Source organism: Anabrus simplex, unplaced genomic scaffold (genome assembly GCF_040414725.1).
Source record: "Anabrus simplex isolate iqAnaSimp1 unplaced genomic scaffold, ASM4041472v1 ctg00000124.1, whole genome shotgun sequence".
Classification (NCBI taxonomy): domain Eukaryota; kingdom Metazoa; phylum Arthropoda; class Insecta; order Orthoptera; family Tettigoniidae; genus Anabrus; species Anabrus simplex.
The window spans coordinates 155,228-170,878 of NW_027130073.1; the positions used below are offsets into that span (position 1 = coordinate 155,228).

Here is a 15,651-nt window from a genome sequence, read left to right on the forward strand (position 1 = left end):
ATTATTACATCCAGGCACACCATCTTTGGGTATCTAATGGGGACATGGGCATGATTAGCAGGAGCAAAGGCATGTGAAATGACGAACAAATTTTATTGTAATCATTCCTATATGTTAACAATTTTCACAAACAGTGAGAGAAAACAGAACAATAATACAGCTTGTAGATCAAATACATTTTTCAATAAGTCTTATGAATGGAGATTTCAATTATATTCACAAGTATACAGAAAAATAAATAGATTCAAAAATATTTTGAAAGAATATCTTATATATGAAGCTATCAAAAAGAAACACTAGTAAGAAAGTTGAACTTGCTTCATAAATACATTTTCTGAATAAAAATCCTGTTACTGTATGTTGTTAATTTTATGATAAGAAATGTTTAAAGCTCTACCACCAGAAGAACCGCCTGGACAGTCTCCATTGGGAAATGTAGTTCTCTGAAGGAATGCCCACTTCCTAATCTCATTTCTTGATATAAAATAATCTAGCAGCTTCTCCAGCTGTAATGCCATAATAGACTCCGTGTATGCTCAAATGCAGAAGGTTAACCAAATGCATACTCCACGGTCCTGTAGTTGTACAGAAACAAGCCTTGAGTTTTTTGGGGCCTAATAAAAGCCTCTCAGATGTTACAGTGGCTCTATTTTGAGAGGAGAATGAAGAGAAATGTGGACGTTGGCTATATCTAAGCAAGATCCTACACATGGACGCTACTGGAATCCGCCAACACAGACCAAGCACAATCAGTTGCTTACTAATCTTTGCCCTTTCGGACAGATATGGATTTGATATTTTAAAAATTGTACATGAGCAGGGCCCAAATGTTTATGCAGTAATAGTAATAGGGTAGAATGCAAACTTAATGAAGCAAGTAACAAGTAGAGTCTACCATTAGAACCCCTAATGTTTATGTAAACCTCATAACAATACCGTCATGCAGGTAGACTCTACTTGTTACTCGCTTCAGTAAGTTTGCATTCTAACCTATTAATGCATAAACATCCGGGCCCTATACATGAGTATTAAAGTAATAAATTTACCATAAATTATGTAAGCAACTATTTTACTGTTGCTGCCAAAAAAATAGTATTTTAATTTATTTGGATAAAACTGTAAGTCCTTCTAGTACTGTCAATGGATTATGGGCCCATTAAATTAATTGCAAATAAAATGGCTAGGTTGTTGTTGTACTTACTATAAAGTAGGCTGATACTTTTTCTCTTGATTCTTCCCCTCTCTAAATTCTGAAACAAGGAGGAAGATGCATTTTATAGTGAGGACTTATGACACATTGCAGTAGACATGAGGACAAGTTCTCAGTGAGGGTCATTATTGAGTAATTAGTGGAGAATAAGCTAGTGTTCAGATCCTTTGAATAATGGCAGTATGAGGAGGGAGCCAAGAGGATAATGATGGCCATGAAAACAAACGTAACACCTTAAGGGTCGGAAAAGAACAAGAGGTCACCAAGGGAGGTCGTGAGGTAACCCAGGCTCTGAAGTATTATCACCTTTGGCTACCACTTATGAAAAATAACAATAGATAGATAAAGTAATATCACTTAAAATACATTATATTGCTTTTGTTAATTTAGATGTATATATTAAGACATTTACTAAAAGATTTGTCCAGTTTGCCCGGCTTTTCTACTGGACTGATTTACTTCATTACTTCCTAAATCTCTCCTTAATTACATGGCCATGAATCATCAGGCAATGATAGGTCTCTTGAGTTCAGTTAACTTACAGAAATCCTAAAATCTAATCACTAAATGACCACTCCAATAATTGCTGGCGAAGGCTATCATTTAGCTCGCAATTTATTATGTACTTAGCGGGTTGATCGTATGACATATTTTTACTATTTTTTTGGAAGGTTCATCTACTTCCTAGATAACATGGGCTGCAACAAAAACTTCCACGTAAAACAAAATGATCTAAAACAAATTTTAATTTAAGGAAGAGGACTCATGCTGCTCCACAGCATTCATTATAAATACGTCAGATAACTCGTCTTCATACGCCTGTCGTAGTCATATTGGTTTGCCTGCCTTTTTCAATGGTTTTATGAACATATGTAATAAGAAGTGCGTTATGGTATGCCGCAGTTCGTAGTCACAATTCGTCTATTCCGACGACGTCATGCCATCTCTTTGGTAAATACCTATCCATATTTCATCCCTTTTTATTTTTCATTCGGCATTTCTGGATGTAAAGCTTGGTATTCTGTAGTAGAAGGCAACAGTACTTTTAATTGCAGTTCTTCTATACAGTTGTCTTGAGAGCTCACAGGTTAGTCTCGAATGAGAGTTTTTTCCCCAGGGAGAGAAATCTTAAGATTCATGGCCTTCACTCTTTCTCGTGTAGCCACTTTATCCCCTGGTAAGTGTTCCCAAATAATATGTAAGGCATAATTATGTCATGATGGGGTCTGTTTGTAAGTAGAATCTTTTAGCAGCTTGTAAGTTATTAATACTGCTCTACCATCTCTTGCTGGGAAAGGTTAGAAAATCAAAGAGTATGTAGCAGGGAAGAGTCTTCCTCTATGATCATTAGAAGTATGAACTCTCTGGCCTGACAGGCAGTAATCAAACATGGCTGCTTACAATGACATTACTCAGGATGAAAATCACATATCAGAATATTATGAAAGTACTGCTAAGTACAGCATGTACTGCGGGTTAAGATAAGCCTTCACCTGCAGTTACTAGAGTGTATAACAAATGCACCAGTGTAGCATGGGTCCACTAGTTATGATTAAAGTCATTAAAAAGTAATCACAGATCTTTATCTTGTGCTTATTTTCTGAAATTTTGCCACTCCTCCTTGAACCCCACCATATTCTGTTATTCCCATTTTCAGACCAGGTATATGATCCTTAATTTAGGCCACAATTGCTTCCCTCCCAACCGCCCATGCGGCCTACTTGTACCGATTTGACTCCATGCCACGTTAAGGGTGTCAGGACTGGTTAGAGGTCCACCATGTGTCACCTTGTTATCTACAGGTCTTCCGGCAGGGCAGCGTCCAATTGATAGGAGAAGAACTAAACCAGCTGTAGTGCAACGGTGTTTCATTTGTTTTGTTCTGCTTTCCTTTTACATCCTTGCGTTGTTGAAAATCTCCCTTGTATTCCTGAAGCTTTAAATAATAGCAAGGTATCTTCCCTCTCCTCCACCTCTGTCGAGTGAGATCATCATACCATAAAGGCTAGTTACATTAGATAATCTTACATAATTATGTTCATTCCATCATCAACACTAGAAAATTCAACAGATTTAAGCTCAATTTCATTAACAGAGCTAATGATGTTAAATGGTATCACTATTCTGGAGCAATAACTCTGGTTGCATGACCATAAACTACTAAGAGTTGTGCAGGGCTAAACACTAAATATCTTTGTCCAATTTCATAATGGCACTGGTACTAGAAATATGATAGTCCCTCAGATTATCACTAAGTTCTTCGTTACTGTACTTAACTTGTACTATCATGAAACATCTCGCTCTTGGAAACAATTTTTCCCATCAGTATTGGACTTACGATGAAATTTTGAGTTCCTTGATACTACCAACTTGTACTGTGGCACTCAAACGTCACAGTTCGAAAAAATTACACGGGCTGAGATTTAGATATCTAGTGTAATGTGAATACAGGTACTGTTTGGTGTCTGTACAGTACAAGTATAAGGAAACTTATCTTAAGTTCCAAAGCCACTGTATGGAGGATTCAAGGCTAAAACTTGTTAGGTCACTGTAAGAGGAAGACAACAGACCCAGCAAGTGTAGCTGCCCATAGCAAGAAGAGAAAATTAGAGGAGAAAATGTGCGTGGAAACAGATGCACTAGCAGACTGGAGGCATTAAATGGATGATGACGATAATGATTACTGGCATTCTGTTAAAGAAGAAGATACTACTACCTCCAGGCCTGCAGACTTTGGGTACTTAATGGGGGCAGGTGGGCATGACTAACATGGAAACAATTATCACAAACAATAAATACAGTAATAACAGGATAATAGAGCTTTAAGTCTTATGTATGGAGATTTCAAATATATTCAAATGAAAACAGAAAAAAAAAACTTGATTCATAAATATTATGTACAAAGCTATCAAGAAGAAATACCAGTAAAAAAATATCGAACTTGCTTCATAAATATATTTTCTGAATAAATGTCCTATAACTGAATATTGTTCATTTTATAAAATAACATGTAAACAGCTTTGCCACCAGATGTTCCGCATGGACAGTCTCCATTGGGAAATGTAGATCTGTGAAGGAATGCCCGCTTCCTAATCTCTTTTGTTGATTTAAAATATTATACCACCTTCTCCAGATGTAACGCCTTACCAGCCTCCTTGTATAGGCTTGCATGCAGAAGGCTCGATGAAAGTAATCTCTACTGTCCTGTAGTTGTAGGGAAACAAGCCGTAAGTGTTTTAGGGCCTGTCAAAAACCTCTCAGCTCAAGAAGTTGTCCCGGGAAGGTCATATTTTTAAAAACTTGAATAATTCTGAAAGCAAATCAATAATACTGGCGTACAGCCTCCGGAGAGGCCTGGTGCTGGTCCTTTTCTATTAGATGGCCTAGGCAACCTAACATGAATTCAACAAAGTATGAAGACGACACACATGCACACACAGAGTCCCAAAGCCAGATGAATTAACCAGTTAAGGTTAAAATCCCCGATTCTGATGAGAATTGAACACGGGACCCTCTAGACCAAAGGCCAGAATGCTAACTATTTAGCCAATGAGCCAGACATCCTTAAGATGAACTTTTTTCGAAATGATTGATAATGTCCTTTAAGTTATCCATTATTTTTCCTATAATCAGCAGTGACAGATGAAATATTCCTCTGTGAAGGAAGAGACTATCAGAGTCTACATCATATTCATGGAGTCGTAAAATTTTGTCTTCTGTTTCAGGTGCAGATTCATAATGATTTGCAGAGCTACAGAACCTCCACAATTAAAGATATTATATTTAGCAATGCGATGAGCAATCCCATTCTTCATATCATGCATTGTTATCGAGCCAAACATCAATACCCATTCATTTACTGGTGTTCTGGCAAAATTGCTTAGGTCTGTAAACGACAGCACAGTAGGGTGTCTCGATACTCCTATACAGCCTGCTTTATAGCCACTAGTTTAGCACAGAAAGGTGTTATTTTTTTTTTTTTGCTAGGGGTTTTACGTCGCACCGACACAGATAGGTCGTATGGCGACGATGGGATAGGAAAGGCCCAGGAGTTGGAAGGAAGCGGCCATGGCCTTAATTAAGGTACAGCCCCAGCATTTGCCTGGTGTGAAAATGGGAAACCACGGAAAACCATTTTCAGGGCTGCCGATAGTGGGATTCGAACCTACTATCTCCCCGATGCAAGCTCACAGCCGCGCGCCTCTACGCGCACAGCCAACTCGCCCGGTAATACCAATATTTGTTGAAGTTGCCATAAGAGTGTTGTCATAGATTCACAAACTTTGCAGTCAGTGTGGGTGTTACCTTCTGTTATTGACACATGTATATGATAAGCTTAGTTATTTCGTATGAGTAAACGTGCCTGTTCACTCTTGTTTGACAAGTGGTATTTTGTATAGAACTGTGAAATTAATTAATAATGTTATGCTTATAGATATGTTTGAAGTTCTAGTAAAGTTTACTTTTCTCTTCTGTTTATGCAAGTTAAATTTTTTTGTGACACCATAAGTCAACCACCTTGTGCACATTGTGGGGGTGAGCAAATGCATGAAGTAGGGATTTGCCCGTAGGGGTGACATACAGCGGGAACTCTGTGTACCTCAGGACCACTACGGTAGCTGTGAAGGCAATTCAAGGAACCCTGAAAAGAGACAGCTAACAGAGCACTGATAGAATTCGTCAATGGCAGATGCAGCAGAGAAGCAGACATTTGGAAGGACAAGTCTGCCTGATGAGGCAACCCTCTTCCCGTGGGGTTACAGAAATAGGGGGAAACCACTGCATTGTGGTGAAGAGGGATCTTCAATGGCTACGTGAGGCAACCCCTACAGAAAACGGCAGGTTTGGAGGCTCAGGTAGCACCCCAACCACTAAGCTCGGGTGCTGTGGGCTAATTACTTGCACTTATTAAAGGAACTGAAGTGAAACAACACCCGACGGAAACCCCGATGATGAACTTTAGCCCAAAACACAAAATGAGAATTGGTTGTTGAAATGTTAGAACTTTGACAGAGGATGGTAAACTAAAGCAGGTTGAGAAAGGTATGCAAATTATGGCTTGGAAATTTTTGAGGTTACGTGAAGATAACGGAGAGATAATGACTCAAAATGGGAATTATTCTGGACAGCCTGGGGAGGATGCTAAATGGAGAAATGGAATTGGTATATTGTTAAGTGGGACATCTAAGAACAGTTTAATTGGATGTAGTCCCATCTTAGATAGAATGATGACAGTTAGTTTCCGAGATAAAATTCAAAATGTAACAATAGAAGTTTGTTATGCACCAATAGAAGTATCTGAAACGGGAAACATGGCTTAGATGAAATGAATGATAATGGAGAGGGATTTGCATATTTGTGTGACACCCAAGAAATGGTGATTGGAGGGATCATCTTTCTTCACAACAGGTGTCATAAGATTACACGGATATCACCAGATCACAAAATAGAAAATGTGATGAAAATGTAGCTTTTAGTAAGAAGTTTAGAAGATCATTGACAGATTTGAGGAACAGAAAAGGAGCTGATGTTGGTAGTAAACATCATCTAGTAGTAGCTGAGTTTAAATTGCAAATAAAGGCTGCATCAAAGATGTTTACAACAAGAAAAAGGAGATTCAACACACGAAGGTTAAACAATGAAAAGAGGAGGAAAGAGGTGTTGAAAAAATGATTTGAAGTCTCTTGAAATCTCGAAGAAGCATTGAGTGTGGAAAGAACTTGGGAAAATGTTAAGAACACTTATATACAAATGTGTGAAGAAGTAATTGGTTATAGGAGCTATCAACAGAAAGGCTGGATGTCGGAGGGAATGTGGAACTTAACTGAAAAATGTAAAGCGGCAAAAGCTATATTGAATCCAAGCAGAACAAGACAACAGAAGTCAGAAGCCCAAAGGAAATATTATGAAATTGACAAAATGGTTAAAAGGAGTGTGAGAAATGATAAAAGAAGATGGATTGACCAGCAGGCACAAATTGCAGAGCAAGCTGAGAAAAAGGGTGATATGAAACAACTCTATAATATTACAAGGAAGTAGTCAAGGGGAGGTTATAGGAAGAGTAAATGAGTCAGGGATAAACAAAGAAATATGTTGTTATAACAAGAAGAACAATTAAGAAGATTGCATCAGTATTTTCCAGAAATTTTAAACAAATATGATGGAAATGAGCAGGAAATGCAAAAAGAAATAAATGTAGGCTTAGATAGTGAAGACTCAAGAATGAAGTTAGACCCCCCAACAGGCAGTGTATAATGAATAATGTTGTGGAGCAGCATGGGTCCACTAGTAAGTAATTCTGGATTGTCTTCCTAAAAAGTATTCTCAAACTTTGTCTTGGGCTAATTTCCTGAAATTTGGCTACACCAATTCAATCCACGCCATGCTGTTTTTCCCATTTTTATACCAGGCAGATGCCTCCTATTTCAGACCATGGTTGCTTCCTTTCCAGCTAATCTCACAGTCTGGAGGTAGTGATTTGATTCCTGGGCAAATTAAAGGACTCAGGGATGGTTAGAGGTCCACCAAATGTGCTTTTGTAATATACAGATCTTCTGGCTATGTAGTGTCCACTTGGTAGGCCAAGTCAATTATGGCTGTAGTGCAAAGGGTTTTGACATGCTTTTGTTCTGCTTTCCAGTCCTAGCCCTTTTCAATACGTGCATTGTTGAATATCTCCCTTGTTTTTCTGTGGCATTAAATAATAGCAAGGCCTCTTCTTTCTCCCATAGCTATGTCAAGTGAGATCCTCATACTGACAGTTATAAAATAAAGCTAGTTACATTAGTTAATCTTACAGATGGTCATTCCATCATCAGCAGAAAATCAAACAGAATTTAGCTCAATTCATTAATAGAACAAATGCTGTTAAACTGCATCATCGTTCCAGAGAAATCTCTGGAGTCATGATCATAATATACCAAGAGTAGCGTACAGCTAAACACTGAAGATCTTTGTCCATTTTCATTACAGCACTGGTACTAGAAATATGATAGTCCCTCAGACCATCCCTAAGTTCTTCATTACTGTACCTAACTCGTACTACGAGGGCCATCCGGAAAGTATTACCCGTTAGCACCGCATTAAGCGCCGACGACTCGGGCAGCCGCTGGGCAAGGTCAGACCGCATCAGTGGCTTGTCTGCCTGCTCTGTGCGAGGTTGCATGACGCTAGCTTAGCCTGTGTTGTGTCTGTGATCGTTTAAATTGTTTAAACAAATTGAGAACCCCACCAGGTGTGAAGTGAGGGCCGTGATTAAATTTCTTAATGCACGAAATGTTCGACCTTGTGATATTCATCGCCAATTAACGGAGGTGTAGGGAGACAATGTGATGGACGAGTCGTTTGTTCGGCGCTGGTGTCGCAACTTTAACCTGGGGAGGGGGAATACACACGACGAGGAGCGTTCAGGGAGACCATCTGTCAGTACAGACCAACTGCCGAGCGCAGTAGACAAATGCGTGAGGAACGATCGGCGCGTCACCATTGATGAACTCTGTGAACATTTCCTAATGTGTCTCGAACAATTGTTCATGAAATTGTCAAAGACCATCTGCATTATTCAAAAATCTGTGCAGCGTGGGTTCTTTGCATGCTTACAGAGGAGCACAAAACCAAGCGTATGGCTGCAGCACAGACGTTTCTGGGATGTTATTCCGATGAAGGAGACTCTTTCCTTACTCGCATCATTACTGGGGATGAAACATGGGTTTGTTATGCATCGCCTGAGAGTAAAGGACAGTCAATGGAGTGGCATCATGCTCATTCACCAACCAATTCAAAAAAAAATTCAAGACAGTTCTGTCCACCAGGAAACTCATGGCAACCATTTTCTGGGATTGCCGAGGTGTGCTGCTCATTGATTTTATGGCCCGTGGAGACACAATTAATGCTAATGCGTATTGTGAAACATTAAAGAAATTACGGCAGGCAATACAAAATCGACGGCAATGTCTGTTGTCTACAAGCATCATTCTCCTTCATGATAATGCCAGGGCTCATGCAGCTGTGATAACACAACCACTTTTGCAGCAATTCAAGTGGAAAACCTTCGACCATCCCCTGTATAGCCTGGAATTGGCCCCTTTGGATTTTCATCTCTTTACTAAGCTTAAGGACTTTCTGGCGGAAAAAAGATTTGACAGCGATGAAGAACTTAAACGAGCTGTGACTACGTATCTCAATAAGCTGGCGGCAGAGGACTATGATGGTGGAATACAAAATTCGTCCCACGTTTTGACAAATGCCTAAATTTGCTTGGAGATAATGTGGAGAAGTAGTGTAAAGTATGCTCTTTCAAATAAAAATTGTATATTTGTTAATATTTACTCCTGTGTCTTTATTGTGCAAATGGGTACCACTTTCTGGATGGCTTTCGTATAATGAAATGTCTCGTACTTGGAAACAATTACACGCATCAGTGTTCGTACTTATGAAGAAATTCAAGTACCTTGATTCTGCCAACCTGTATTGTGGCACTCAATCATGTCACAATTCAAAAAATTATATGAGCCAAGATTTGGACATCTAGTGTAATGTGAATACAGGTAATGTTTGTGTGTGTTCAGCTCCAGACATAAAGGAAAATCAGTCTTGAATTCCATAGTCACTGTGTAGAGGATTCAACTCTAAAACTTGTTAGGTCACTGTAAGAGGAAGGTGACAGAGCCAGGAAGTGCAGCTTGGTAAAGCAAGAAGTGAAAATTAGAGGAGAAACTCTGCATGTAAACAGATGAACTAACATCCATTGAATGGATGATGATGATGATGATGATGATGATGATGATGATGATGATGATGATGATGATGATGATGATTACTATCTGTTAAAGGAGAAGATACTACGAGTACTACTATTATTTTTATTATTTTATGAAATACTTCCTCTCATGCAGAGGCTGCCTTGCGACAAAGTATACTTTTACATTTAATTAGAAGCGAAATAGATATTCTGTACTTGAGAAATGTTGAAGGTAACCTAATTGTAACAGTGATTTCTTAGAATTATCAGTGAGCCCCTTAAGGCTATGATGGCAATCTCCCGTAACGTTGTAACTGGCAGAGTCATCTGTTTCCAGAAATTAGCGGCAAAAGTGGGAATCGTTCCCCTTGCTCCAATCACAGACCTACTATGTCGATTTCCTCTAACTGGTATTTCTCCCTGTAGTAAGGAATTTTTGGTAAGTATATATTCCTCTTCTCTAGGTTAACATCTGAGGGCTGTGACTTATGGCTTTCAAAGCGAATTGTGGGGTCGATGATGTAACGTCTCTTCTTATTCTTGAAAGCAATGATGTCAGTCCTTCTGTGGCTTCCGTTGTTCGCTAAGCCATGAACCTCTTCAAATACCTGGAAACCATGCTCTTTTAGCGTCGCCGCAATTAACGAGCGGATGTTATGATGACGTGTATTCCTTAAAAGTTCACCATGAGGACAAGATCCCAGAACATGCGCAAGAGTTTCAATCTCCTTGAGGCAGCGCCTACAAAGTGAATCGTTCCGAGATCTTCCAGGTACCGATCTAACTGCTGAAATGTTTGCTGTCATCTTCATTGCTTCACGCCATTCACTACATAAGCCTTGATGGTCTCGAATCCAGGAGTTGGCAGGAGTGTATTCATTGTACAAACATACACCTCTTCCTTTCTGCTGTAAGTTGCACCACTCACTGAATGCCCTTTCTCTCAGTACTCTTCTCACTTTCCTGGCATCTGTTATCTCTAGGCGTGGATGTAGTAAATTGTCAGATGGAGGGACATTGAGGGATTGCAGTGAGAGAGTTATTTCTTCTTTCAGATTTCTTGTAGCACGGATGTATTCATCACCTGAACTTAATAGTACCTTACAGATGTTAATGTGCTGAAGATGAGCTTCCCAAGTGGTGCAGAAGAGTCCCAACCCCTTATATTTTTTCTCAGTGTAGACCATTCCATTAGGAATGTCTGCAGGTATTTGAAGAATTTCCTTAAGAGCACTTCGAATTAGTATGTCTGTATCAGCAAGGAACTTTTTCGGAATCTTCTCTGGCTTGATAGTTTGGAATGGGTATGCAAGAGATGGGCATATAACTGTGTTTATTACTTTAAATTTCTGGTCAGCGCGTAATAGTGGAGAAGAAACCAATTTCTCCATTTTATTCTGTAATTTTTTAAGCTCCTGTGTAGGTTGAAAAATTATTTCATTTGAAAAGTTAACTCCCAGATAGCGGATTGTTTCCCCACGTTGCAAACTCGATATGTTATAGCTCTTAAATTCAGCTGGGTCTTCGATTAATCTTATGTTAATTTTAAGGACACTTCCTCTAAAGCATTACTTTGTCAATTTTATATATTTTTCATCTAAACAGTGTTATGTGGCTGAAGATGTTGATAATATACGAAACATGTACCACTTTTGACCATTAAAAATTGCCTTAAGCAATCATTGTATCGACTAGGTGGAAAATAAATAAATACTTAATTGTGAATTTAACTTTCCGCATTCGATGCAGATTGCCGTAAATTTCACTGGGTTGATATAAAGCCCTATTTCATGAAATCTCCTTGTGACTATTTTCGAGAGCTCAAGTGCTGCTGTTCGACTATTTCCTATGACAACCAAGTCATCAGCGAAACCCATGATCGTTAAAGGTGGAAGATGTGGTACTAAAGAAAATCCATAGTGGCTTGTGAGAGAGTCTTCAGTTCGTTTAAAATATGATCTTTTCTAGATTGTAGAGACATGGAGAAAAAGGTGAGCCCTGCATAACACCCCTTTTTAGGCTTAAGGTGGATGTCTTTCCAGTTACAGTTTCTATTTTTGTAATGTTTCCTGTCTGGAGATTAACTTTTAGTTCCTTTAATTTCTCAGGTATTCCTAATGTCCTCAAGGTCTCATGTAAATGAAGGTGCCCAATGTTGTCGAACGCCTTTCTGACGTCTAGAAAAATCACTGTTAGGTCAGTTTTGTTCAGGTTCGCGGAATTTAAAACCGAATCGAGTGTAGAAGTATTTACATGTGTACCGGCTTAAGATATAAATCCCCGTTGTTGTGGATTAAAAGCAACGTATTCTCTCAGGCGTTTATCAAGAGCTCGCTCAATTACTCTCCTAACAACAGAAAATATTGTGATTGGTCTCCAGTTTGCAATGTCATCAGGGGCACCTCCCTTGTGTATAAGAACGGTTCTTGCCTTTCTAAAACACAGTGGTACCTGTCCTGTTTGAAGCATACGAGTGGCTATTGTGGCAATTATCTCGGAAGCGATGTCCCTTTAGATAGCTCTAACGATGACGTAATCAGGTCCAGGTGAAGTGTCCACCGCAATTCTACTTGTTGCAAGCTGTATCTTTGGATATAACATCATTAAACGTGTCATTGTAAACCATTTGTGTAGCTTCACTCATTTTTGGGGGATAATTTTCTCTCACTGAATTATTTTCATGTCCTAATATTTCACGGAAATAGCCATATACATGTTGAGAATTAATCAGACATCTTTCATTGTTTTCATGAAGGACAGGTTCTAACTGCTTTCCTACGTTGATTGTGGAACTGAAATTGAGTTAACTGATATAAATATTTACTTTGTCTTTTTTCTCTATCCCTATTAGCGGACCTTTGCGGATTTGAACTTTGTTTATATCCTTTTTCCGTATTAACATACGATTTCTTTTTACGCGCCTTGTAAAATTTCCTTGCTGGGTGTTTAGGCCCAGGCAAAAAATCAATTGCAGTGGACAGAAACTTTAGAAAGTCTTCTACAAATAAGAAAAATTCAGAATCATTGATGTCACCTTGTAGCTTTTCTCTCCATATCACCATTTGCTCTTGGTAGTACGAGTTATGTGTGTTTTGTTGTTTTATTTCTTTTCTAGATTCATGCCCTTGTTCTGCAGATGTTCCTGAATTTATTTCAACACTTACTTGGTGGTTTGATTCCCCAGCTATCTGTCTGTTCACTAGCCGTGTTAGGTGTTCATTCGGATGTGCTTTTGAGATATGAATATTGACCCCCCGAGTGGACTTAAACAGTTGCCCGCAATGGTTACACACAGGCTGAGAGGAATTACTTTTGTCATTAGCTGAAACATTACTTCTGTTTGAATCATCCATGTCAATGCATGATGTGTCAGCAGAGGTAGGCCTATATAAACTTCGGTTAACCTTACTTACGTGATCACCAGCTGATCATTCAAGTGCTATGGTAACTAAGCACTATAAGTAAATAAACAAATATGGCTTCCCAGACTGAAGATGTATGCACATTCAATTTGAAAAGATTATATCAAAACATATGCTGAGGAAAACACAGATAACATAGTATCGGATTAAAAATCAATATAAATAACCACAATCATAATCCTATTATGCTGAAAAATACATAACTTAAAAGATTAATCCTATAAAGACCACATGCAATGTCCTTGACTACTACTACTACTACTACTACTACTACTACTACTACTACTATGACTAAAGGCATGTGAAATGAGGAACAAATTTTATTGTAAACATTCCTATACATTAACAATTATCACAAACAATCAGAGAAAATAGAACAATAATACAGTTTGTAGATCAAATAAATTTTTGAATGAGTCTTATGAATGGAGATTTCAATTATATTCACAACTATACAGAAAAATTAAACTTGTCTCATAAATATTTTGAAAAAAATATCTTAAATATGAAGCTATCAAAAAGAAACACTAGTAGGAAAGTAGAACTTGCTTCATAAATACATTTTCTGAATAAATATCCTGTTTAAAGTATGTTTTTAATTTAATGATACGAAATGTTTAAAGCTCTACCACCAGAAGAAACGCCTGGACAGTCTCCATTGGGAAATGTAGTTTTCCAGCTGTAATGCCTTACCAGCCTCTGTGAATGCTCAAATGCAGAAGGCTCATCAAATGCAATCTCTACCGTCCTGTATTTTTATAGAAACAAGCTTTGAGCATTTTAGGGCCAAATAAAGCCTCTCAGATGTCACAGCAGCTCAATTTTGAGAGATGAATGAAAAGAAAGGTGGATGTCGGCTATATCTAGGCAAGATCCTAAACTGGGACGCTAGTGGAATCCGCCAAACACAGACCAAACTCAACCCCTTGCTTACTAATCTTTGCCCTTTCAGACAGATATGGTTTATATATTTTAAAAATTGTACATGACTATTAAAGTAATAAATTTACCATAAATTATGTAAGCAACTATTTTACTGTTGCCGCCAAAACAATGGTATTTCAATGTATTGTCAATGGATTATGCCACTCATTAAATTAATTTCAGATAGACATGGAGAGGTTGTTGTGGTACTTACTTTGAAGTTCACTGCTTTTCTTTTTTTTTTTTTTTTTCTTTTCTGTTTTTCCCCTCCTGAACTTCTGAAACAAGGAGGAAGATGCATTTGTTATTGAGGCCTTATGACACATTGCAGTAGACATGAGGACAAGTTCTCAGTGAGGGACATTATTGAGTAATTAGTGGAGAATAAGCAAGTGTTCAGATCGTTTGAATAATGAAAGTATCGGGAGGGATCCAGGAGGACAATGATGGCTATGAAAACAAAAATATGGTAGGTGTTGCAAACGTAACACCCTATGAATCAGAAGAGAACAACAAGTGACCAAGGGAGGTTGTGAGGTAACCCAAGCTCTGAAGTATTACCACATTTGGTTACCAATTATGAAAAATATCAATAGATAGATAAAGTAGTATCACTTAAAGTAGCTTATGTTTCTTTCGTTAATTAAGATGGGTATATTAAAACATTTACTAAGAGATTTCTCCGGTTTGCCCGGCTTTTCTACTGGACTGATTAGCTTCATTCTTCACTAATCTCTCTTTAATTTCCTGGCAGTGAATTTGAGGTCTCTTGAGTTCACTTAACTTACACTAATCCTAAAATCGAATCACTAAACGACTACTCTAATAATTGCTGGCGAAGGCTTTCCCTTAGCTCGCAATATATTATGTACTAAACGGGTTGATCATATTTAAGGAGTAATACGTTTACGTAAAGATTGAAAATGAGAGGTGACTAAAGGGCAAACCTGCACTTTCAACCAAATTTGGTACACATATGATTATCTGGATAAAAATACTGTGGTGGGGTGGGACTTACCAAGCACCCAATGGGATGTAGAGAGGAGGGAGGGAGATGTACAAATAATAAAAGAATGACCTATGTTAGGGTTGATTCCAAACTTTTTGGAGTCTCGGAGATGAATAGTGATTCTCCGGATGACATTTAAGTAAAAATTCAGCCACAATTGGCAGGGGGGAATAAGATGTGGTGGAAAATAAAATATCCAAAATGTTCAAGATCATGTATGAACCTCTACATGTTTCAGCATGGCTCTCAACCAAACTTGGTACACATACTTACGTCACTCCATCTGGAGAATAATACTGTTTGGGTAAGACACCCCTAGCACCACTCCAGTTGTGGCTTGGGTGTT

At 38.4% G+C, this 15,651-nt stretch overlaps 1 long non-coding RNA gene across 6 annotated transcripts in view; it reads right to left on the reverse strand.

The window, feature by feature from the left end:
* LOC137503445 (uncharacterized) overlaps nucleotides 1–15,651 on the reverse strand; it is a 282,266-nt gene that overhangs the window by 143,852 nt on the left and 122,763 nt on the right. For all 6 annotated transcript variants that reach the window (XR_011019127.1, XR_011019128.1, XR_011019131.1 and 3 more), the window contains 2 exons: nucleotides 14,511–14,574; nucleotides 1,202–1,250 (listed from right to left, as the gene is read on the reverse strand). This is a non-coding gene — a long non-coding RNA (uncharacterized lncRNA). The remainder of the gene's footprint in view (nucleotides 1–1,201; nucleotides 1,251–14,510; nucleotides 14,575–15,651) is intronic.